The following is a 24,203-nucleotide window of genomic DNA, read 5'->3' on the forward strand; positions in this document are numbered from 1 at the left end:
AGCGACCTGCAGAGGGAGCAGGTCTAGCAGAATCTTCCAAGCTGGGTCGTCACTGCCGCTTGTGGTTCCAAGGTGCTTGAGGAATGGCAGCTCTGACTCTATCCCCAACTTTTTGGGATGAAAATACACTGGGCGGGCAAAGTCAGTCAGGGATCTCAATGTTGGGAAATGGAAGACCTCATGCACTGGCATAGAGTATTGGCTAACTGGCAGAATTAAAGGGGTCTTTTTAGGATGGCAGTTTGTGATGAGTGGAATTCCACAAGGATCAGTGTTGGGGCCACAACTGTTGACATTTTACATTAACAATCAGGGCAAAGGAATGGAGGACATTGCTGCCAAGTTGTAAAATGACAAACAGGGACAGGTAGTGTTGAGGTGGTGGGGAGTCTGCAGAAGGACTTAGAGTAGGTTCCGAAAGAAATCAAGGACACTACGTCTGAGAAAAAGGGCTAGCTTTGTGACATATTCTAGCCCTTTCAAAATGAATGCTAACATTTTGTCTTCCTAACTGCTAACTGAACCTGCATGTTAACCTCAAGAGAATCCTGAGGTAGGACTCCGAAGTCTCCTTATATTTGAGATTTCCAAAGTCTTTCCCCATTTTGAAAATAACCTACACCTGAGTTCTTTCTACTAAAATAGCCTCACATTTTCTCCATATTGTGTTCCATCTGCCACTTTGCCCACTCTACTCCCATGATAGAAGAATCTGTGGAATCATTGTCACAGAAGGATATGGAGGCAAGTCATTGAGTGCATGTAAAATAGAGATAGACAGCTTCTTGATTAGTAAGAGGTCAAAGGTTATGGGGAGGGGCATGAGAATAAGGTTGAGAACCATATCAGGAGAAAGTCAGGACTGCAGATGCTGAAGATCAGAGTTGAAAAGTGTGGCACTGGAAAAGTACAGCAGGTCAGGCAGCATCCGAGGAGCAGGAGAATTGATGTTTTGGACATAAGCCCTTCATCAGGAATGCGGGGTGGGGGTTGGAAAACAACGAAGACTTGGAAAAAAACATTTGCAGTATTTTATCTTCACAGGCTTCTGAAGTAACTGATGTAATTTGTATTGTAGCTGCAAATAAATCAAATCACATATCATGATAAATCAAGGGCGTGAAGCAGGTTCTGTTAATCTGCAGGTTTATGTCTATATTCCACGCGCCCCACCCGCCAAACCCACATTCCTCATGAAGGGCTTATGCCCAAAACATCGATTCACCTGCTCCTCTGATGCTGCCTGACCTGCTGTACTTTTCCAGCGCCACATTTTTTGATTGAGAACCATATCAGCCATGACTGAATGATGGGCGGAATGGCCTCATTATGTGCCTCCATCTTATGGTCAGAAATGCTTTAGTAGAATGTACTGACCACAACTTAGGTACCATTAACTTACAACACACTAACAGCTACATAGTGTAGGTCAGCAGATACAGATAACTACTCACAAAGCAAATATTGTATAACTTTGCCTGAAACAGTGTAAAGCAGCTAGACATAAACCTGGAGATTAACAGAACCTGTTACATCTCCTTGAATTATCATGGTATTTTTTTTTTTAAGATTACTTACAGTGTGGAAACAGGCCCTTCGGCCCAACAAGTCCACACCGCCCCGCCGAAGCGTAACCCACCCATACCCCTACATCTACATTTACCCCTTACCTAACACTATGGGCAATTTAGCATGGCCAATTCACCTGGCCTGCACATCTTTGGACTGTGGGAGGAAACCGGAGCACCCGGAGGAAACCCACGCAGACACGGGGAGAACGTGCAAACTCCACACAGTCAGTCGCCTGAGGCGGGATGTGATGTGACTTATAATTTGTATTGTAGCTCCAAATATCAGTTACTTCCAGAAGCCTCTGAAGATAAAATATTGCAAATGTTTTTTCCATGTTCTCATTGTTTCTCCCAGGCAATGCCTGGGCCAGGATTGAAATGCCACCCAATGCAAATCCTTCTCTGCTGTAGTGTAAATTGTGATCAACTGAAATTTGGTATTCTTGAGTTTATCATATTTCTGTTTTTATTAATACAGCGGATCCCTGATTTACAATTGTCCGATTTAGTATGCTCATACTTACAAACAGCTGCTTTACACTGTCCTACATTGCGTTCCAACTTGTACACCAATCAGATTGCAAATGGACTCCAGAATGGAACCTATTTGTAACTTGGAATTGTCTGTACAGGAACTCCAACAAAACTGGTTTGGTTTCTGCAGCTGCATGGTGTTTGGCTTTCCCATAGTAATAATAATGATAACTTGAGAGAGAAACTAATATGACAATTCACCTTCAGAGACAAAACCTTCATAATAACTTCAAGTATGCATCAAGACAGAAATCTAAAACTGAAAAAGTGTGTCATAATGTAGCTCCATTAAAGTTTGGTCACAGAATGAATTTGCAGGGCAAAAGGAGAGAGGAAGACTACCAGTCATGAAGTAATTATTGATGAAACAGATGGAAGAATTTGTTTTACTGTTTTTGTTTGGTAACTTCACTGGTGTCTTTTCTTTTAAAAAGTGAAATATTTCAGAATATTAAGATTTCCATTGTTTATGGGTTTATAATTCCTAATTCTTTTGCACGGATTTTAACTCAAGGATACCAAGTTATGTTTATTTGAAAAGAGAAAATGTAACAATGGAAGAAAATAGGTATTCAGGTAACAAAGTAACAGGTTTTCCCATGGCAACAAGATGTCATTCTGTTGCCTTTCACTGCTGCTGTTATGCCCAGAGCACAGCCAAGTGGAGTCTGCCAGCTGTCATAGATCATCTCTGAATGCATCTCTTGAATTTCATGATTTGCCAAAGCCTGGCAGGACTTCTTTTTTTTGCTAAAGTTACACGAAGCATAAAGGTTGTATGCCAATACTCTATTTGCAAATTAAAGCCCATAGTCTACTCAATAAAGTAAGTTGGAAAAAAAAAGTCAAGATGTTACGAGAAAGCTTTCTAACAATTGGAATAGAAGACCTGGCACATATTTCACATGTATATTAGGAATATAGCAAGAATGCAGTCGAGACGGAAACAGGGCAACCTTAGAGAGTGAATCCTATTAAAATGTTTTTGTGATTCCTTTTTTTATATTCATTCACAGGATGATGGTGTCACTGACAAGGCCTGCACTTACTGCCTACTCCTAATTGCCCAGAGGCCAGTTAAGAGTCAACCACATGGCTGTAGGTTTGGAGTCGTATACAGGTCAGACCAGGTAAGGATAGCAGTTTCCTTCCCTAAATGTCATTAGTGAACCAGATGGGTTTTTCCGACAGTCCACAATGGATTCACACAGTCAGCATTATATTCTTAATTCCAGATTTTAAAAAATTTCACTATCTGCCAAGTTAGGGTTTGAACCTGGGTCTCCAGAACATTGCCTGGATCTCTGGATTAACAGGTAGCGATATGAGGCCATCTCCTCCCCTTCTTGATCAGTCAGTCAATCTTAAAAAAGCACGCTTCAGCCAGTTTACTAGAATGGATTATTTTTGATGAGGAGAAAATAAATCAGTTTTTTCTATGCATGTAGCTTCATTGGGCGCATTGGGATGAGAGCAGCACAACATAATAGTTCAGTCACTGGACTAATGATGCTTGAAACATGCATTCGAATCCCACCATTGTATCTGGAGAGTTTAAAATCAAATAAATCTGCAATTTAAAATGTCAGTAATAGTGATCATTGAATAACCAGCTTGGAAAAACTTACTTGGTCACCAATGATCTTCAAGAAGGAAAATTTGTCATTCTTACCTAGTCTGGCAAAGTCCTCATTACTGTTCGACACTTGAAGCAATTAATCCAAGGAGCTCTAACTCATTCATCAACACTCTCCAAATCCATGATCCCAACCAACGAGAAAGAGCATGAACATCAACACTACCTGCAAGTTCCCCTCCAAGTTGCACACCATCCTGATTTAAAATAATGGCCAGAATCTTGTTGAGGCATCAGGAGTCTGGTGAGTCAGCCAGAATGTACATTCCCTCTTTACACGAAGGCCTGCTGAACCATGAACCAATCGGACTGTGACGAGGTCACCTGCAGGCCCTCCCTTGGAATCGAATCAAATCAATTCCTTGAGGGCAGAAGTCTCTCCTACTGACAGCTGTTGGCCAATTAACGATTCACAGGTCTTGTTTTCAGCAGCACCACCAGGGAGGTGGTGGGAACTATCAGGAGAACAGACACCAGAGTCCCAGGATTATTAAGTGACCTGGGCTACAGTTAAGTAATTTTGGAAGGAGAGTTTTGCAGGGGGTATCAAGGGAGAAAGGAGTGCAGGGGTAATTTGCAGCAAGGTGATTCTCAACAGATACCTGTCCCAATGCTTTCCAAAGTCCAATTCCTCCATTATGCACTGAGCGCCATTGATCAAAAAGATGCCTCCCCACCCCCCCCCAATGCTCCAAAAACATTCCTATAGTTGACCATGGTAGCACCGAACACCGAGTGCAAAAGGTCAAAACAGGTATTTGCAATGATCTTCAAACTGACATCTCAAGTTTTCAAAAAAGTGCAACAGTATGTTTTGGAAACCAGTACAGACATAGTAGGCAAAATGACCTCCTACGTCGAAACAATCTGGTAATTCTCTGATTCTGAATTCTGAGACTGACTTAATTTTCATGTGTCAAGCAAAATGCAAGTAAAAATCAACAAAGTAATAGTTTCTATTTACAATCCAATGATAAATAGTGGAAAGTGTTCAGGTACTTTTTGTGATGGTTCCACAGTTAAACAATCTGGAGATACTATCCAAGCTTGCACTTTAGTATGGTTGCATAGATGATGTGCTCTAACCTCGTCTGAACTGGTGAAACTATACCTTAGCCTGAGACTACCTTCATAAGAAAAAACTTGATTAAAAACTTACTTAAGGTATTAGGATCCAACAACAACATAGAAATAAAACAGATTAAATAGAGTTAGGATCTACACAACAGCTTACAAATATGATATGCCACATAATGGAGCTTTAAAGAAAGAACACCTGACATCACAAATTCAACCATAACACAAACCAACAGAGACTGAAAAAAAAACAACTGATACAGAAATTCAAAACTACAGAACTAAAGAAAACATCAGCTGCTGCATCCATAAAAGATGGAACATTATATTGCCTGTTACTAAGATTTTAAGGTCATTATAACAGATCAGAAGAAAAAAATAGCAACAAAATAACAGCAATTACATGAAATCTAACCAAGGGATACAAAGTATACCAGATAATAGCATTCAAAAATAACACATGGAGAATGTAAAAAAAATACTCTGGGATGTTGGCAAAACCAGTGAGCCGCTTCTATTATCTATTCCAGGTATTCGAAAAAGGGCTTTCTTCTTGAATCATTAATTCTTTTGTGAGCTATTTCTCTCAAGTATAAAGTGTTCCAATTTTTGTCAAAGTGATAATGAAGATAATGAAGCTGATATTAGTCCAAATCAGGCTGGCATTGCAGAGAACTTGAAAGGGATTATGTTCCAAACATTTTCCTGTTGAGTATTAGAGATGATAGATCAGGGAGCGCTGTCAAAAGGAATCTTGGTGAGTTGTGGTCATCTCGCCTATGGATGGTATGTTGCCTGAGCACTGGTGATGGAAATCAAATTCCACGGCGGTGGTGCATTCATCAAGCATATTGCTGTATTCTGAATGACATTGAATTTCTTGAGTATTACTGATGCTCCAGCATCCATGCAATGGTGAGAACGCCACCATACTCCTGATTTATACCTTCTAGGCGGTGCAGAGGTTTTGAGGGTGTCAGAAAGTGAACAGTGCAGACTCAATGGGCAAAAGGGTCTCTTCCATGCTGTATGATTCTACGGTTGATTTGTCAAAGTACATAATCTTAGTTCTCCTGTAACAGTAAATGATAGAATGACTGGCCCAGTCTTTAGTGATTGTAATGAGGTCAGCCAGGTGGACCTCATGGAACATGTGTCCTCTGATTTGATCATATTAACAGCACCAGAGAGCCCTAGCTAACAGATATATATGGGAGTGTCAGAGGCTCTGTTCACTCTGAAAGCTGATTCTGAGGGAACCGGAGGACTATCAAGAATTTCCATGTGTAAATAAAGGGCGACTTGGTGACAGGATACCAGCCTCAGAGTAGTTATTCACAGTTAAACTCCTAATCTTTGATGATCCTCAGGAAGATAATGCTAGATGAAAATAGCGTTGTCTGTAAAAGTTGGGAGTTTAACTGTGAATAACTCCTCAGAGACTGATAGCCTGTCACCAAGTCGCCCTTTATTTACACATGATAGTCCTCCAGTTCCCTCAGAATCAGCTTTCAGAGTGAACAGAGCCTCTGACACTCCCATATATATCTATTAGCTAAGGCTTCCTGATTTGACCAGATTAACAGCACCAATCAGAACACATGATCCACGAGGTCCAACTGGCTGACCTCATTACAATCACTAAAGACTAGGGCAGTCATTTTATCATTTATTGTTACAGGAGAACTAAGATTATGTACTTTGACAAATGAATTGTAGGATCATTCGGCATGAAAGAGACCCTTTTGCCCATTGAGTCTGCACTGTTCACTTTCTGACACCCTCAAAACCTCCGCACAGTCTAGAAGGTATACATCAGGAGTATGGTGAAGTTCTCACCATTGCATTATCATTACCACCTTCTCTATTCCTGTTACTATTTCTCATGTTCATCTTCAAAGTCTTGTTGCTGTTTAGATCTTATTGTTGGGTGATAATAGGCTAGTTCATTAATGATATTATTTTGGTTGGAACAGAACATGCTAGGGTAATCATCAAATAGCCCCACAACTGACCTATTGAAAACAGAAAAATCTTTGATGAGCAGATGTGTGGGGTCAGGCCAAAGGTGCAGTTCTTCGGATCTCCTGAAGAAGAGGCTACTTTCAGGGAATATTTAATCCTCTCTTTCCCATAAGAGCAGACTGAAATGAACAGATTTTTATTCTGAAATATTAACAATTCAAAGAAAAGGAGAAACATTTACATTCAGAAAGCACCATTCACCATCACAGGATTTGTCAAAGCACTTTACAATGAAGAATGTCAAGCATTGTTATTATTCCAAATTAAGAATTGACACAGTCAATATGCACAGCAAACCCTCAACAACAGCAATATAATGACAATGGATTAAAAACATTTTATGATGCTGATTGAGGGATTAAATATTGATAGGATATTCTTGCCTGGCAGGATAAGCCTATATTTTGTTCATCATGAAACTGGTCTTCATTCTTCTTTAACATTTTTTTTGGTTTTGTGCTGATATACTCATTAGTATCTTCAATTTTTGGACAGCAAGTAGAATGAAAATGATAATTTTTGCTAAGTACTTGTATACATAAAGCTTTGAACACAGTTAAATGTTCCAAGCTCTCCACAGGAACATTTTAAACTAGAATTTGACAATTCTAAAATATGTTACAAAATATGAAAAGATGACTGAAAGATTGATCAAAAAGGTAGATTTTAGAAATGCATCTTTAAGTAGTAGAATGAGGGAGTAAAGCAGAGAGGTGAGTGCGGAAATTTGAGGGCTCAGAGCTTTGGCAGCTATTGTTGCAGTAACCAATGCAGGAACAATTAAAATTACAAATGTTCAGAAGGCTTGAATTAGAGGAGAATAAACCAAACTGAATTGTTGGAACAAAGAGATAGGGAGAGGGGCCATGAAGGGATTTGAAAACCTAGAATTTTAAAATCAAAATATTGTTTAACCAGGAGCTAACCTAAGTCAATAAGCACTGTAGTGAAAGATGAATAGGTGCAAGTTAGGACATGGGCAGCACAGTTTTTATTGACTTTGAGTTTACAAAGATGGAATTTGGGACTTGTCTACTCCAACATTTTTCTGGCCAAGTTTAGAGGTGACAATAGTATGGAAGAGGGTTTTAACAGCAGACAAGCTTAGGCAAGGGTGAAGTTAGATAGGTTAAAGGTGGAAATCAGTTGTTTTAGTGAGATAGTTAATATGTAAACGGAAGCTTACCTTGGGATCAAATGATAGTGAGGCTATAAACAGCCTGATTAAATCCCAGTTCATTCCCCGGCAGAAAGATGGATTCAGTAGCTAGGAATCAGGGTCCAAATGGTTTTGGTCCTCCCAATATTTAGTTGGGAGGGAGTTTTGCTCATCTAGCAAAACTAGATTCTGATGACTGGTCACTGATCTGACATGCAGGCCAAGATTCAGTGCCATTGACTGTGGACCCATACAACAGTTGGAGAACCAGTTGTATCACAGAAATGGTGCACGAGTACGAGAGAAAACACGTAACTTGCCAACATCAGGCTTTCTATGCAAATAAGGGTGGTAATAATGTTGCAAAGAGCTGATAGCCAATCAAAGCCAGCAGTTCTACACTGTAGGAGAACCATCAGGTATGATGGCTTCTGCAATAGTACTCAAGAGGTCCAGCCCAAGTATTGCCACTGAATTTCCTGTAAATGGAGTGGGATGTATGCCATAGGCTGAAGGAACAGGGTGGTTTCTTTCCCTCTTGATCTCCAAACCCCATAGTCCCCCAGTCAATTAATGGGGCTCATTTAGGTAACTCTTCAAAACGTCAGCAGAGACACGGTGGGCCAAATAGCTTCTTTGTACGCTATATGATTTTATGAACTTCATGATGTGACTAAGGTAAATATTTCACTCACGCTGGACAACAGTAGTTACAGCTAGTCGCAAGTCTAGCAAGAAAGAGCAGGTGAGTGAGATTCATTGGTAATTCAACAGAATAAAATCTGGCAGAGGCAAGATCAGTAAATTATCTTCTGTGCTTTATGATTCTATAATTTCTGGTGAAGAATCATTTTTCACTGATCCATGCAGGTAAACTGGAGAGAAGAGCAAATTCATTACACTGCCTTTGGTATCTTTTTTTTGACCAATTCTGTTCCCCTTCACAGCAGTTAGAAAATATTTGCATACATTGACTCTAAAAACAAACAAAATTACAAGATGTGAATATGAAACACATCATGCCAACTAAGACCAAGAATTCACTGAAAACCTTGCTCAGAAAGTGGTGATGATTTTCTCGATAATACTCAGATTTAAAGATGAACTACTAATACATCTATACAATGTAAAAAATATCAAAGGTGCACATAAAGACTTTGTTCTTCGACAGCACAGCAAATTCTCTCCAACTTTTCTGAAAGCAGTTATTCAACATCGTTCATCCTGCACGTTACTCCACATGCACTGGCAAGTTCCAAATCACCATTCATGATGTTAGGACCTGAACAGCATATTTTGACTAATAAAAAAACTTTCACATACTTTACCTGACTTTTGTTTTATACCTACAATGGAAGCAAAGAATTTAACAGCTGTCATTTCTAGCTTATCTTTTACGATGCTGCAACCAGAGATAATGGTGTGGACATGCCAACAACCTCCCAAGAGTTGTATTGTTGTTTTCCCAGATGAACAGTTAAAAGAAAATAGGTAAAATCCTTGATGGAGCAAATATGATCCAGTACATGTTTTACATTCAAACTAGCTCACATGGGGGTGGAATCCTCTATTCTTTATTTTAGTCATCATGGTGCTTATGCCTCCTAAGCTGCACAAATGTAGTATTAGATTAGATTACTTAGTGTGGAAACAGGCCCTTTGGCCCAACAAGTCCACACTGACCCGCCCCCACCCAGACCCATTCCCCTACGTTTACCCCTGCACCTAACACTACAGGCAATTTAGCATGGCCAATTCACCTAACCTGCACGTTTTTGGACTGTAGGAGGAAACCGGAGCACCCGGAGGAAACCCACGCAGACACAGGGAGAATGTGCAAACTCCAAACACAATCGCCTGAGGCGGGAAATGAACCCGGGTCTCTGGCGCTGTGAGGCTGCAGTGCTAACCACTGTGCCACCATGCCACCCACAGTTAGCAGGCAAACGAGTCACCAACAACTCTGTGCTAAGACTAAACAAAATTAACTCTGAACTAAGCATAGTATAGGTTTTAAATAGGGACATGTGAACTATACGGGAGGCAACAGCGAATCAGAGGAGTCCCATCAGATTTTTATGGTGTCCCAGATTTCTTGGTTTTGTAACACATTATTGGTTATTGCATGCAAATACAGCACATTTTCCATGAAGGTAGTGGCATGAAATGCTGCACGATAAATCTGTGATTAAAGAGTGAGTGTTGATATTTGTGGAGTGAATGGATTTGCAGTAAGATCATGAAAACATATCAAGATACCCTAATGAGATCACCAGCGTGAAAAGTTTCAAAAGTAGTGCAGCATTCAGTGCACCATTCCCCTTCCTGAAATGATCCTAAAGGCTTTCTGACCAAAATTGAGATGCAAGCTGCCATCCTCAATGTGTGAAATCAACTAAACAGGCATCAGACAGAAAGAATGAGCTGTTTACACGCATTAAGTTTCCAACACAAGTCATCAAATAACATAATATTTGAAAGCTTCAGTTTGACACTTTGTAACATCCTCAAAAGAAAATGGGATTCTCCATGTATGGATGAATTTCATTCACTGATTTAATAGAAATTACATTGAAAGCTCTATAAAATAGATCCAGCAAACAACTGATCTCACAAATGGCTTTTGTTTTCTATCAAAACAATTTTCTAATCATCACAACAAATGTGACCATCTGACAGTGGACTAGTACCTATATGGATCAGCATCACATGTGTATTCTACTTGTTCTAAAGAATGTAAATTTATAAACAGAAATTCTCATGAAAGTCAACCTAAAACATTAACTCCAACAGATTTTTATTTTATCTAAATGTATAATAATCTCCAATTAATTTTTAAATTAATTCTCTCGTAGGATTTGGTCAGCATTCGCTAAGCCAGGATGGTTGCCCATCATCAATTGGCCTCAAGAAGGTAGACGGTAGTGTTCCCTTGTTTCTCCTGATCCGATTAAACTTATTGGTCAGGGTTACGAATATGGAAGATGCTACCATCACAGACCTGATGATTTGCTGGAATTGGGAATATAGTACTGCCATGGTGCACCAGTGTGATGAGGAAGTTAATGCTTAAGATGATGTATGGGACTGCTCAACAAGTGGGATACTACATTCTGGAGATGTTGAGCTTAACCACTGCACTCAGCCAAGCTCCTCGGCTTGATTATCACTGCTGTGATGAATAGGTGATAATTAAGATAGCTGAGGAACTTCATATAGAAACAAAAGGAACTCTGTTATAAATATTACAGCTGGTCAACCCAGATATCTTTTTTTAAATTTACTCATGAGAAGTAAACATGACTTGGCAAGGTCATAATTTATTGCCTACCCCTAATTATCTTTGAGACTATGGTGGCAAGTATGTGTGGCATAGGTTACTCTCAAAAAGCTGTTAAAAAGGAATTACTTGGATTTAGACCCAGTGGTGATGGAGGAACTGAAAATATTTTTGTCAAGACAATGTGTGTTGTTAGAGCTGCACTCATCAAGGCAAGGCTATTCACTCCTGACTTGTGTCTTGTAGATGGTTGACGAGCTTTGCAAAGTCATGAGGTGAGTTACTGGTCATGGAATCTCAGCCTGTGACCTGCTCTAGCAACCATCGTATTTATATTAATAGTCCAGTTTTGTTTCTGGTGAATGGTGACTCTCTATGGTAGGGAACTTGGTGATGATAATGCCTTTGAATAAATGGTTGGATTCTCTTGCTTAAGATATTAATACCATTGATTGTCAAGAGGTGGTTAGATTCTGACTTAAGTAGTAGTGATGTTCAAACTAAACATCAGACGATATCTGAATCAATATGTTCTCTAATTTCTTTTAGCAGTGTATATCTGATTTAAAATGTGTGGCCAATGAATGTCCTACATGGAGATGTTTAAGGTCTCTTCCAGGTAAAGATGCAAAATATTATTCCCCAAAGGCCACTAATAATTTAAATTAGGTTTTACAACAATTAATAACAGTTGTCACAGTCACCAATGTCGAGACAAGCTTTTATGCCAGATGGTTGTCATGGCCACTGTTGCTAAGGATAGCTGTATACACCAGCTTTTTGTCTTATTAATTGCATTTAAATTCCACTGGCTACCAAGGAGGGATAGAAAGCCAATTCCATATGGGAGATATTGTACAGTATCCAGAGAAACTCTATAGCAATGTACTGGGGCTGAGATGATTGTGATAGTGAGGGCTAAACATCTTCCTTTGTGCCCCCCAATAGAGAGGTCTAATTTTACTTGGGCTCACCAATGCCACATTGTCGAATGTTGTCTTGATCTCAAGGGCACTCACTTTGATTCACCTCTGGAATTCTGCCTTTTTTTGTGCATATGGTCATGAAATCTGCAGCCGAGTGGCTTTGACAGAACTCAAACTGTTTGTCACTGATTAGCACATTGGTTAGCAAGCGTCACCTAGTAGCAACATCTTCATCACTTTGCTGATGACAGAGTATGGGGTAATGGGATGCTAATTGTCCAGATTAGATTTGCCATGTTTTATGGATCAGCAATTTTCCACATTGTCAGATACACACAAGGTAATATAGATATGCTGGAACAGTTTAGCAAACAGTGTCAGCACTACAGCCAGGATGAGGTCAGGGCATGCAGCATTCAGCCAATCTTTTTGATATCACATGGGAGTAAACTGAATCAGACAAATTGCACTTTGTACCATGGTAATGTAAAATCTGAACAATTAAATAACATAACTTTGATAAATTTTAGGAATGTACTATAATTTCAGAAAAGAAATGTTGCTGTCAGCTCCAGATTTTCACATTTCTGCATTTTGCTTTAGTTTATCATTTTCCTCAAGCTATACAAGTTGGATAGTGAATAATTGTTGAAAAGATACCTAATGTTCGACACGCTGCTCTCGCATTTACAAAAATGGCACAGATTGCAGAAGAGTAGCTTTTTTCTTGCTGTCAGGTTAAGATTTTCTATTGAAGATTGACTGGATTTCTGCAATTGCTCAGGATTTCTGAAGTTCACATATAAAATGCCATGATGTGGAGGAGCCGATGTTGGACTGGGGCGGACAAAGTTAAAAATCACACAACACCAGCTAGCACTAGCTTTCGGAGTGCTGTTCCTTCATCCGGTAGCTGATGAAGGAGCAGTGGTCCGAAAGCTAGTGCTTCCAAATAAACCTGTTGGATTATAACCTGGTGTTGTATGATTTTTAGCTATAAAAAAGCATGTTCTAGCTCTATATAAAGATTATTTAAAATACTTGGATTTGCAACATCCAAGTATGACGTTTAATTTGATATTCTAAGGACTTCATAACGTGCTCCACAATTATTTCATACCACTTTTGTTTTCTAGGAGCTCAGATATTTACATTGAAGTGGGAACAATTCCAATGAGAGTTTGCTTGTGGACATCGAACAACACTGCAAGATCAGGTGAGCAAGACAAAGCTTTATACAGAACAGAAGTGCATTTAGAGGATTACAATTTTCCAAACCAAAGTCAGGACTACTTCCACTGTATTAGGCCATTTCTCCAACCTAGTAACATAACTCCTTGCAAAACACTGAACGATAAGAAACAAGAGATAAATCTGGGTAGAATATCCCTCCTCTCCCCTGTAATGCTACTTTAACTCTTCAATACCTCACCAGGTAGTCAGAGGCTTATAAATCAGTAGTAATAAGCTTTTACAAAAGAAGTTGCTGGAAAAGCTCAGGTCTCGCAGCATCTGTGAAGAGAAATTAAAGTTGACATTTAAAGGTCAGATGACTCTTTCTCAGTACTAGTAAACTTTTATTTACTGCCTTAGAAGGAAATGGGTGAAACATCAATATATAACATTTATGTACCGCTTTAACTTAACAAAACATCCTAAGATTCAGCATTCTGCTTTAGCTTGTTTCTCTTTTTGGCAGAAGCTATACAACTTATGTGGCAGATAAACAACTAAAGAATTACAGAATAGTTTTAGTGCAGAAGGAAGCTATTTAGCCCACCATATCTGTGCCAGGACACCAAATAAGCTTTTTAAAAAACAGTTCATTTGATGTGGGCTTTGCTGACTCGAACAGCATTTATCATCAATCCCTAGTTGCCCTTGAGACGTTGGTGGTGCCACTGCAGGTCAGTGGTGATGGGAATGAACGGTGATGGTGACAGGATTGTGCGCCAATCAAGCAGGCTGCTTTGTCTGGGATGATGTCATGCTTGAACGTGGAAGTATTCCATCACATTCCCAAACATCTCACCTAATACCATCTCCTACCTTCAGCTTTCAACCCAGCACATTGTTCCTTTTCAAACAACCAACCAATTTCATTTTGATTACCTTGTTTGCACATACTTTGGAGAACAGATTTCAGGCTCTAGCCATTCATTGCATGAAAAACCTTTCCATCATATGACTTTTGCTAATTAATGTAAAACTGTTCCCTTGTATTTCAAATACTTTCATGTGTGCAAACATTTTCTCCCTGTTTAACTTTGAATATGATCGCCCCCAGCCTTCTCCTAACTATCTTCATAAAGGACACTCCTAAACCCTATAACTATTGTTGTAAACCTTCTGTACTCTCTCCAAAGTTTTCAAATCATTGCTCATGTGTGGCACCCAGAACTGTAGAAATACTCCAGATGATGGTGAACTTATATTTTATATGAAAAGATATCCAATACACTACATGCTACTCTATTTTTTACCAAAACAGCCTGTAGTTCAGATTAAAAGCATCTTTGGGAGAGTTACTAAACATTAATAGGTGTAGGAATTCCAGCTGATCTCCAGATTCATGAGCCCAAGATATTGAATCAAATGTCATGTCGTGTCATGTCATGACCAGCTGCCATCAATTACCTTCACATAGAACATGCACAAACATAGGGTATCCTTGGCTTGTATGTGCTTAACATCACACCAGCCTACTTGTCTACCACCTCAACAAGTCCAAAAGGTTGTTAATTCTCATCATTTACTGGATGAGGTTGAACTAATGCCTCAATTGCAGGAAGAAAACTGATCTTTGATCAGAAGTCCTCTTTAGATATACTGCCTCTCACTTCCTCATAGCAGAAGGGTAGCAAGATGAAATAAAGTTCATTCTGACATGAACATGACACTCAATTATTTGTATTGTTTTTCCAGTGGGCATGGCACATGACAACATTATAGACTACAGCAAATGGTGAAAGCAGGGAAACACCCCATATCAGGCAGCCACTGCAAACTGCCAAGGTACCTATGTATCGTGAATTCTCAATTTTGGGATGATGCAAAAAGCAACCTAAATAAAAGGGGGCAGTAGCAAGCACCTTTCTTCCATGATAATTAAATTCCTCATCCTAAGTTCAACAGTAAAGTGGGACATTCGAATGTATAACCAAGTTTGAAGGTGATGGGAAATGTATGATTTGACACGGGCAGTCGTAATAGAAGGAGATCCTCAACCTGAAACTTAGACAATCCTTGGTTGATGTTCAGTCACAGAAACAGCATTAACAGGAGGCAGTATAAGCCGACCTGAACAAAGCCTGCTTGCTGTATTACTACTCAGCATGCACGATTTGAATGGCCTTGTGGCTATAGTTTATCTTATAATTTTGGAAAGCTATTAGTTTTCAAACACTCTTAATGTTTAATGCAAATTAAAAAGTTAGCTTTTTAAAAGTGGCTCAGATTTGGGGTAAACCTTAACTAATTAATATGTAGATCATACATGTGTCAACATAACTCTTTACATCTCTCCCCTTTTAGCAACTGGCTGGAGGAAACACTTGACAAAATCAGCTATAAAGAGAATATAGGCATTTACATTGGGCCTTTAATGATCTCAGGTATCCCACTGTACTTTACAGACAGTGAAGAATTTTTGAAATGCAATGTTAGAAATATGACAATCTGTTTGCATACAGACAGAAATGTACTAATGATTACAAGTTTTTGAAGTACTGATTGTGGGATAAATATTGGCCATGTCACCTGGAGTATTTTTTTTTAAACTTCATTCATGTGATGTGGACCTCCCTTGCTTGGCCCATATTTATTTCTGATTCCTAACTGCCCTTGACAAAATGCTGGTGGGCTGCCCTCTTCAACCACTGCAGTCCCTGAAGTGTAATACACACTCAGTGCTGTTTGGAGGGAATTCCAGGATTTTGACCCAGTGGTTCAGCAAACTACAAAAAGTACCAAAGCACTGAATCTCAAAGCAGTATATTCCCTGAAACTCCTCACCTGAGCTCAAACGCCCAGGAAGATCTCAGCTTGGAATGAGAATCCCAGCTCTGAGCTGTTCCCTATCACGCACAGTTAAGAGTTTAACCACAGTCTAAGAACATGAGGTGGAGGTGCCAGTGTTGGACTGGGATGGACAAAGATACTGTTGCAGGATGTATCTGCAAACTGACAATGAAGGAAAAATGATTATAGTTCCATGTCAGCGTAGTGTGTGAACTGGAAGGGAACTTGCAGGCTGTTGTATTCATGGATCAGCTATTCTTGTCCTTTTGATGGTGAAGGTTACAGTTGGAATGTGCTGATGGAGGAGCCATGGTGAATTCCTGCAGTGGATCTTGTAGGTGGCATCTACTGCACTAGATGACAGTGGATTTGATGCTAAGCAAATGACTACTTCACACTGGATTGTGTCAGGTTTCTGGAGTGATGTTGGAACTGCATCCATCCAGGCAAATGGAGAGCATTCTACCCAGTTTCCCGACTTGCATGTTGTAGGTGGTGAACAGGCACTGTCAAGAGGTGGGTTATTCACTACTGAATTTCGAGACTCCGATGGGCTTTGTAGCCACAATATTTAATTGGCTAATCCAGTTATGTTTCTGGTCAATACCAACCACAGGATATTGATAGCAGGAGATCAAGAGACGGTAATACCACTTGACAGTCAAGGGGCAAAAGGTTAGATTCTGTCTTGTTTGAGATTGCTTGGCACTTGTGCGATGTGACTGTTACTTGACACGTATCAGCCCAAGCCCGGATGTTGTCAAAGTCTTTCTGCATATGAACATGAGTTGCTTCAATGTCTGAGGAACTTGTAAATGGTGCAGACCACTATGCAATAATCAGTTCTTCTGCTCTTATTCAAAACAATGTGAAGGGATTGTTTATATTCGGCAGAAGGGGGCAGATGAGATCTCACCTTAATGCCTCATTCAAAAGAGCATTTTCAACAGTGCTGCATTTACTAGTGAATTTCTGTGCTTAAGTTCAAGAATGGGACATCGACAATTAATATCTACTTCAGAGTAAAAGGATGACACCAATTTGGGCCAGAACTAATACCATGGTTCCTGAGCTCGATTATTAGCCAAATGAACACTGGAAAATCTGAATACAAGAATGTTCTGAAAGGACAAAAATAAATATGTAGCCTTGACTTTCTTGACTGGTCAATTAGTTTGGCAACACCCTGCAGTTAGCATTGTATGTGAAAAGTTGCTTCTTTGACAAGATGACCTAAGGTTCATCATCCATGAAACTGTACCCAAGAATCAAATGGTGCTTCAGGGACGCGGTGGTAAGGGAGACTGCAATATAACTTGACCAACAAAACAGTACATGCCAAATGACCTCTTTGTATGTTGTATCCTTCTCCAATTCTAAATAAGCAATAAAACCGGAGGAAATCAGCACATAAGGCTGTGATTGACAATTTTTTTTGCAATTTTAAGTCAATGGAACAACATTCCCTGCTAGTTTCTGTATTCATAATTTTGTTCAAATCAAGAGTCTGTCTCTTAGCCCACCAAACAGTGAGGACAATTTCGACCTGGTTACTGTAACAGCTGTTCACAGTCAGCACGTACGATGCTTACAGACACGGATTTCAAATTCTAAAACACTGTACTGAGCTTGCTTGCTTACTGCAACAACAGCTGTTACAGTAACTAGTTGGCAATGTCCTGTGAGAGACGCAGAATACTTTAAAACATTCTGCTTAGGTGCAGATGAAACAAATGATTGAATGGGTTTACAGGACAAATATTGCTTGCAGCTTCCTTCCCTTAAAGTAATTTTCCACACAAAGACCTATGATCTTTGCTACATCAAATCGTTTGTTTTATTGATACACAAGGTTTAATATTGTCCAACAGCATAATGGGTTCTGCCAGATTAAAACCCAAGATACTTGGCACTTTCAAATATTTTCTGCTTATACAGAGGCTTAATTTCTCAGATTTTCATTACTAAAACTACATTAATCCAATGAGACAATGTATTACTCCCTAAATACTTTATGAAAATTTAAATTAATTGTCAACAATGATGCTGAAAAGAAGTTAGTTTAATCATCACTGAAGAATGCACTGGCTACAGAAGTCACATTCTTACAAATGCTGCTCAACAGGGATTAAGCAGAAGCTTAATAAATACATGAAAATGAACATTATGTTGAAAAAACGAACATGCTGCACAAAGTTACACAGTCAACTTCCTCTGTAGCAATCACAGACCAACAGCTCAGACATCTTCAAAACTGCAATTACTTATTCTGGTCGAATTCTATTTTATCAGGTTGTGCAGCTAAAAAAACCACAATCAAACAGTGCCACCTGCAGGACATTATAATAGATGCACAGATCCTATGACAAGACACCATGCATAAAACAATGTCATTACAATTGACTATTCTGAAACCAGGTGGTGGATTTTCCAAGCACTTGCTGCTGACATACACATTGTAAGTGTCAGTCCATTGGAATCACTAGATGAGAAACTCAGGTGGAGTGCATCCATTATTGTCCCATGTCTATGGTGAGTGGGGAAGGCTTCTCATTATTAAAAATTACATAAAACAAGGTTTAGTCCAACATGTTAATTTGAAAGTACAAGCTTTCAAAGCACTATTCCTTCATCAGTTAGCTAGTGGGACAGGATCACAGGACACAGAATTTTGCAGCAAAAGATCAAAGTGTCACACAACTGATGCAATGCATTGAACAAATTTAGATTGCTGTAAAGTCTTTAATCATTTTGAATGGGGATGCAGGTTTCGATTCATTAATATTAAACCACAGAACTTCATGTAAATCAGAGTCCTGGGATAACTTAAGATTTTATAAACAAAGCTGACAGCTCAGACAATACATTAAAAAGGTGTGAAGTTAGAGTCTGTCTGTATCCCAACCTTGCAAGAGATTGGTTCTATTTCCAAAGTAGTTTATAAAATGTCACTTGGACTGACTGCCTACAGTTTGTGAGCTTTTGAAACAATATAGAATGTATCTGCAAATACAAATTCACCCCACAGACGTATATGCGCGAGAAAGAGAGACAGTGAGCTGCGTGTGGGAGAAAGGGAGATAGTGAGAGTGTGCGTGCGTGTGCTTGATACAGTGTGCACGAGTGTGACAGAGTATATTCCTGTGAGAGGATAGATGCAGGAATGAGTGTGTGGGGGGGGGGGGGGGTGGGTGTGTGTCTGAGAGACAGCACATATGTCAGAGGGTCAGTGTGTGTGCGTGTGCATGTGCGTGTTTGAGTGAGAGTGCAGTGGGGTCACCTGTCCTGTGACATGAACCCAAGATCCTGATAAAGGCCATCCTCATGGGTACTGAACTTGGCTATCAGCCTCTGCTCAGTAACTCTGCGTTGTTGCATATCCCAAGGCCTGCCTTGGAGGACTGTTACCTGAAGGTCCTTGACCTAGGAGGGAACATCCCTGTCTGGCGAATGTTGAGTGGTGTCATTCCCACATTATGTTCTTGGAAAATTTCAGGAATGATTTTATGGCCTCTTTGCTTCTACAACTTAGACTTGGGAAGCTTAAGTTTAAAAACATTATGGCAACAAAAGGCATCAATTACATCACACTCCTTGCAAGTTGCAAGGTGAGTCCAGAGCAATTCACAATAAAGGAAATGGATGCATTTGACACTGAACAAGTGGAAAATGGGAGGAGAATGGAGAAGCCAGACTGGAATGGGGAAAAAAAACTCACGTTCAAAGTTAACTTGTATAATGTGACAGATGAAAAGGGCTTGAAGTGATTTTTCAACCTTTACATTATATATATATATATATATATCAGGGCAGCACGACACAAGGAATAATTGTGCTGGTACCAAGAGCAAGCTATAGCAAGCGCACTTCGCATATTTCTTTATGCATGGCTTAAACCTAAACTGGCAAACACCTCACCTTCAGGGAAATGCATTTCAGTCATTAAGTGCAACTAATACCCTTTTGCACACTTGTCATTGAGCCGAAACTGCATAGCACACTTTTCCCATGTGCTTTATTCATAAATATTGCAAAGGTACGCAAGGGTACACGAAGTAACAGTTCAAATTTACAACTATATTAAATGCAATACAGATTTCTTTGTTTCAACAGTACAAGGTGTCTCACTACACTTACTATTACAGACTGAATACAATATGTATTTCATGTTAAATATTCTGTAACATGTACAGCCTGAGGGTTTTCCATGATTTCCAGCCCTTCAATACACTATAGTGTATTGCAGTGAATGAGGTCATTGTACCCCTGCAATTATTAGCTCCTCCATCTTTACAAAGCCAAATACTTCAGGAAAAGTAAGTTATAAAACATGACGCTGATTTTCCCGTGATAATGCACCCAGAAAATAGGGAGTATTTCATTCCACTCTTTTGCCTTGCAAATCATAGAAATCACAGAATCCCTACAGTGTGGAAGCAGGCCATTCAGCCTATCAAATCCAAATCAACCCTCTGAAGAAAATCCTACCCAGACTCTCCCCCATTCTATCGCTGCATTTCCCACAGCTAATCCACTTGGCCTGTACATCACTAAACACTGCACAATTTAGCATGGCTAATCCACCTAACTGGCACATCTTTGGCAATGGGAGGAAACCCATACAGACACAGGAAGAACTTGCAAACGCCACATTGACATTCACCGAAGGATAGAATTGAACCCAGGTCCCTGGTGCTGAGTGACAGCAGTGCTAACCACTGAGCTACTGTGCCGATGATGGACAGGCTTTGAGGAATTAGCAGGTCAGTTACTTGCCATATAATTCCTAGTATCTGAACTACTGTTGAAGCCATAGTATTTATGCAGCTAGTTCAGTTCAGTTTCTGGTCAATGGTAAACCTCTGAGATGAGGGGACTTCAGTGATGGTAAGGCCACTGAATATAGAGGCGTGATGGTTCCATTGACTCTTGCTGAAAAGGGTCATTGCCTGACACTTGAGTGACTCAAACTTGGAATTAATCAGGTCAATACTGAATTCAGTTCTTGAATGTGGGCATGGGCTGCTGCACTATCAGTGTCATGGATGCTGTTGAACATTGTGCAATGAAGCAATTAACAATATTTGGGCCTAGGATACTATTCTGAGAACACTCGCAGTGATGTCCTGGGACTGCGACGATTGACATCCAACAACCACAGCCACCCTGTTTTGTGTTAGTTACGACTCCAACCCACGAATTCTTGTTGTGCTTGGGTTCCTTGATGCCAAAGGCAGCCACTCACACTTCACTTCTGGAATTCAGCTCTTTTGTGCATTTCTTGACCAAGGCTGTAACAAAGGCAGGAGCTGAGTGCTTCTGGCAGAACCCAAACTGAACGTTATTACATTATAGATACCACATAATAGCACTGTTAACTCCCACTTTGATGATTGACAATATACTTATATGCTGAAAATGTGTTGCTGGAAAAGCGCAGCAGGTCAGGCAGCATCCAAGCAGCAGGAGAATCGACTTTTCGGGCATAAGCCCTTCTTCAGGAATGAGGAAAGTGTGTCCAGCAGGCTAAGATTAAAGGTAGGGAGGAGGGACTTGGGGGAGGGGCATTGGAAATGCGATAGCTGGAAGGAGTTTAAGGTGAGGGTGATTGGCCGGAGAGGTCAGGAAGAAGATTGCAGGTTAGGAAGGTGGTGCTGAGTTCGAGGGTTGGGACTGGAGACAAGGTGGGGGGGAGGGGAAAATGAGGAAACTGGAGAAATCTGAGTTCATCCCTTGTGGTTGGAGGGTTCAGAGGCGTATACTTATTGCCATTATACTTATATGGCAATCATTGTACACATTGGATTTGCCCTGTTTTTAGTGGACAGGACATAACTAGACACTTTCAGATAAATGTCAATGTTGTAGCCATATTGGAAAATCTTCTGTACTATTTCCAGAATATTATTCGGACCCATAACCTTAGAAATGGATGAAGACATTGGATACAGCTAAGTATCACATGACTGTACTGGCTAAAGTCTGGCATCTGTGATAAGGGTGATCTCAGAAGGAGGCAGAAATGGATCAGCCATTCAGCACTTGTGGCTGAAGACTATTGCAAATGCTTCAGCATTGTCTTTTACACTGAAGTGCTGAGCTCCTCCATTGTAGAAGATGGGTATGTTAGGAGTCTCTTCCTCCACCAAGTTGTTTAAGCGCCCAGTTTTAATGCTGGATGTGGTAACACTTGAGAGCTTAGACTTGATTTGTATGCTGTGGGATTGCTTAGCCCTGTCCGTGTTGCTTCCACTGTTTGGCAGGTAGGTAGTTCTGTGTCGTAGCTTCATTGGGTTGAGGTGTGCCTCAATTTTAGGTAATGCTGCATAAAAGTAAATGCCAGGCTATGCTGTAATTTAAGCTGTAACTGTGTTCTGAAAGATGAGCTATATCAGTGCTGTGAGTGGAGACATAACTGCCCTTTTAACAATGTTCTTGCCAGGTTGAAACTTCTGTCAACTGTCAAGTAAAAGATTAATATTATAAATATGTGGAAGATTTAAGAATTAAAAGTTCAGCTAATTGATAAAGTGTATTTTACACTGGTAAAGTATCGCTATATAAATTCTTACAAATTGTTTCATAACAGCTGTTATGGATGCAGCACAAACATCTTTTGGAATATCAAACTGCATAGTGGTAGCCTCAATCGAATAGCTTTTTCTAGTTTTATTTTTAATAGCAGTCATTCAATAGTCACCAGTAAACTATCTTTTTAATTGAAGACGTATTAGTTGAGTTCAAATTTCATAGTAGGTTTCAAACTGGTGTCCCCAGAGCTAGTTTGATGACTACCAATTCTAAAGTCTGTTTATTTACTTGGGGAATTTTAAAGACCATTCAATGTACCAACGATTACAATAGGAATTGCGAGTCCTGTTTGTAAACTATATAATGGGTAAAGTGGTGAAGAAAGTGATGAGTGAGGAAGCTGAGAAAGTGCAGAGGTAAAGAGGGTAGTCTGTGACAGAGGGGCTAAATTGGTCAGGGGACGTTCAACTATGCACAGAGAAGCTACAGATTGTATTGCAATCACCAGGCTGAGGCTTTTAGTTTGCCTTCTCTGAACTCCACCAGCCTCCGTATTCATCTTGAGCCGGTCTTTCAATCTCCAAGCCTTTTTGGGCCTGAACCACAGGAAAATCCAAATTCTTGGCAGTCTCAAAACAGAAGCAAGGGAATATGGGTCTAGTGCCTTTTCCCAATTTCTGCCTCTGACATAAGAATCCATAAAAACTCATTAACAGTTTGTTCTTGGGATGAAGACAACCTTGCAAGAATTCTCATTTAAGTACATTAGTGATTAATCTGTGTGTTACTTCGGTTATTCTGTACCAAAATGTTTCCTGCCATTTTTATAGTATATAGCCAACATATTTTTACAAAACTTCCTTAGGAGCATGCAAACTATTGTAGAGAATCCTTCACATATGAAGCTTCAAAAACCACAGCTCCTAATTACTGTGGATCTCCTTACTGGATGGAAATAATAACAAAATATATTATGCAATTCTTGGCCCCATAATTAAAAATACCTTTTGTAGACTAGTGAAGTCTTTGGATTTAATAGTTACTTGAAAAGCACAGAGCTTGAGTATTGCTGGAAAAAGGAACATGCTGTCAAAGGTTTTCATTGTGCACTCATCAGGTAATGTAAAATTTAAAATGGAGATAATCTCGACTATCTGAGAAAAAGGATGTTGATTGGTGGGGAAGCTGAATTTGATTGGTTGATGCACTGCTGGAGAAAGCACTAGGAAGTGACTGTCCTCTATGCTTGTGCTTAATTTGAATACATGTAGCTTTTACTGAGTCTACTGAGCTAGATCTGCATGGGCTATGAGCATGTGAACTCATTTGATAATCCTAAATTGACTGTTAGTCTAATTCTTAGCATACTTTGAATTTTTCAGCAAGTGCAACCCAATCACAGAAACACAACTAAAATTAGAAATTGCATCTGAGTTTTGCAAAC

General features: G+C 39.7%; 1 protein-coding gene across 9 annotated transcripts in view; it reads right to left on the reverse strand.

Annotated features, from left to right (window-relative positions):
• Positions 1-24,203, reverse strand: part of LOC140466330 (CYFIP-related Rac1 interactor A) — a 214,683-nt gene that overhangs the window by 50,610 nt on the left and 139,870 nt on the right. Inside the window, exon 4 of one of the 9 annotated variants that reach the window (XM_072561972.1) lies at positions 6,834-6,962. The exons of the other annotated variants lie outside the window; for them this stretch is intronic. The gene's annotated coding sequence lies outside the window, so the exon portion shown is untranslated. The remainder of the gene's footprint in view (positions 1-6,833; positions 6,963-24,203) is intronic. 9 annotated transcript variants of the gene reach the window in all.

The sequence above is a fragment of the Chiloscyllium punctatum genome, chromosome 3 (genome assembly GCF_047496795.1).
Source record: "Chiloscyllium punctatum isolate Juve2018m chromosome 3, sChiPun1.3, whole genome shotgun sequence".
NCBI lineage: Eukaryota > Metazoa > Chordata > Chondrichthyes > Orectolobiformes > Hemiscylliidae > Chiloscyllium > Chiloscyllium punctatum.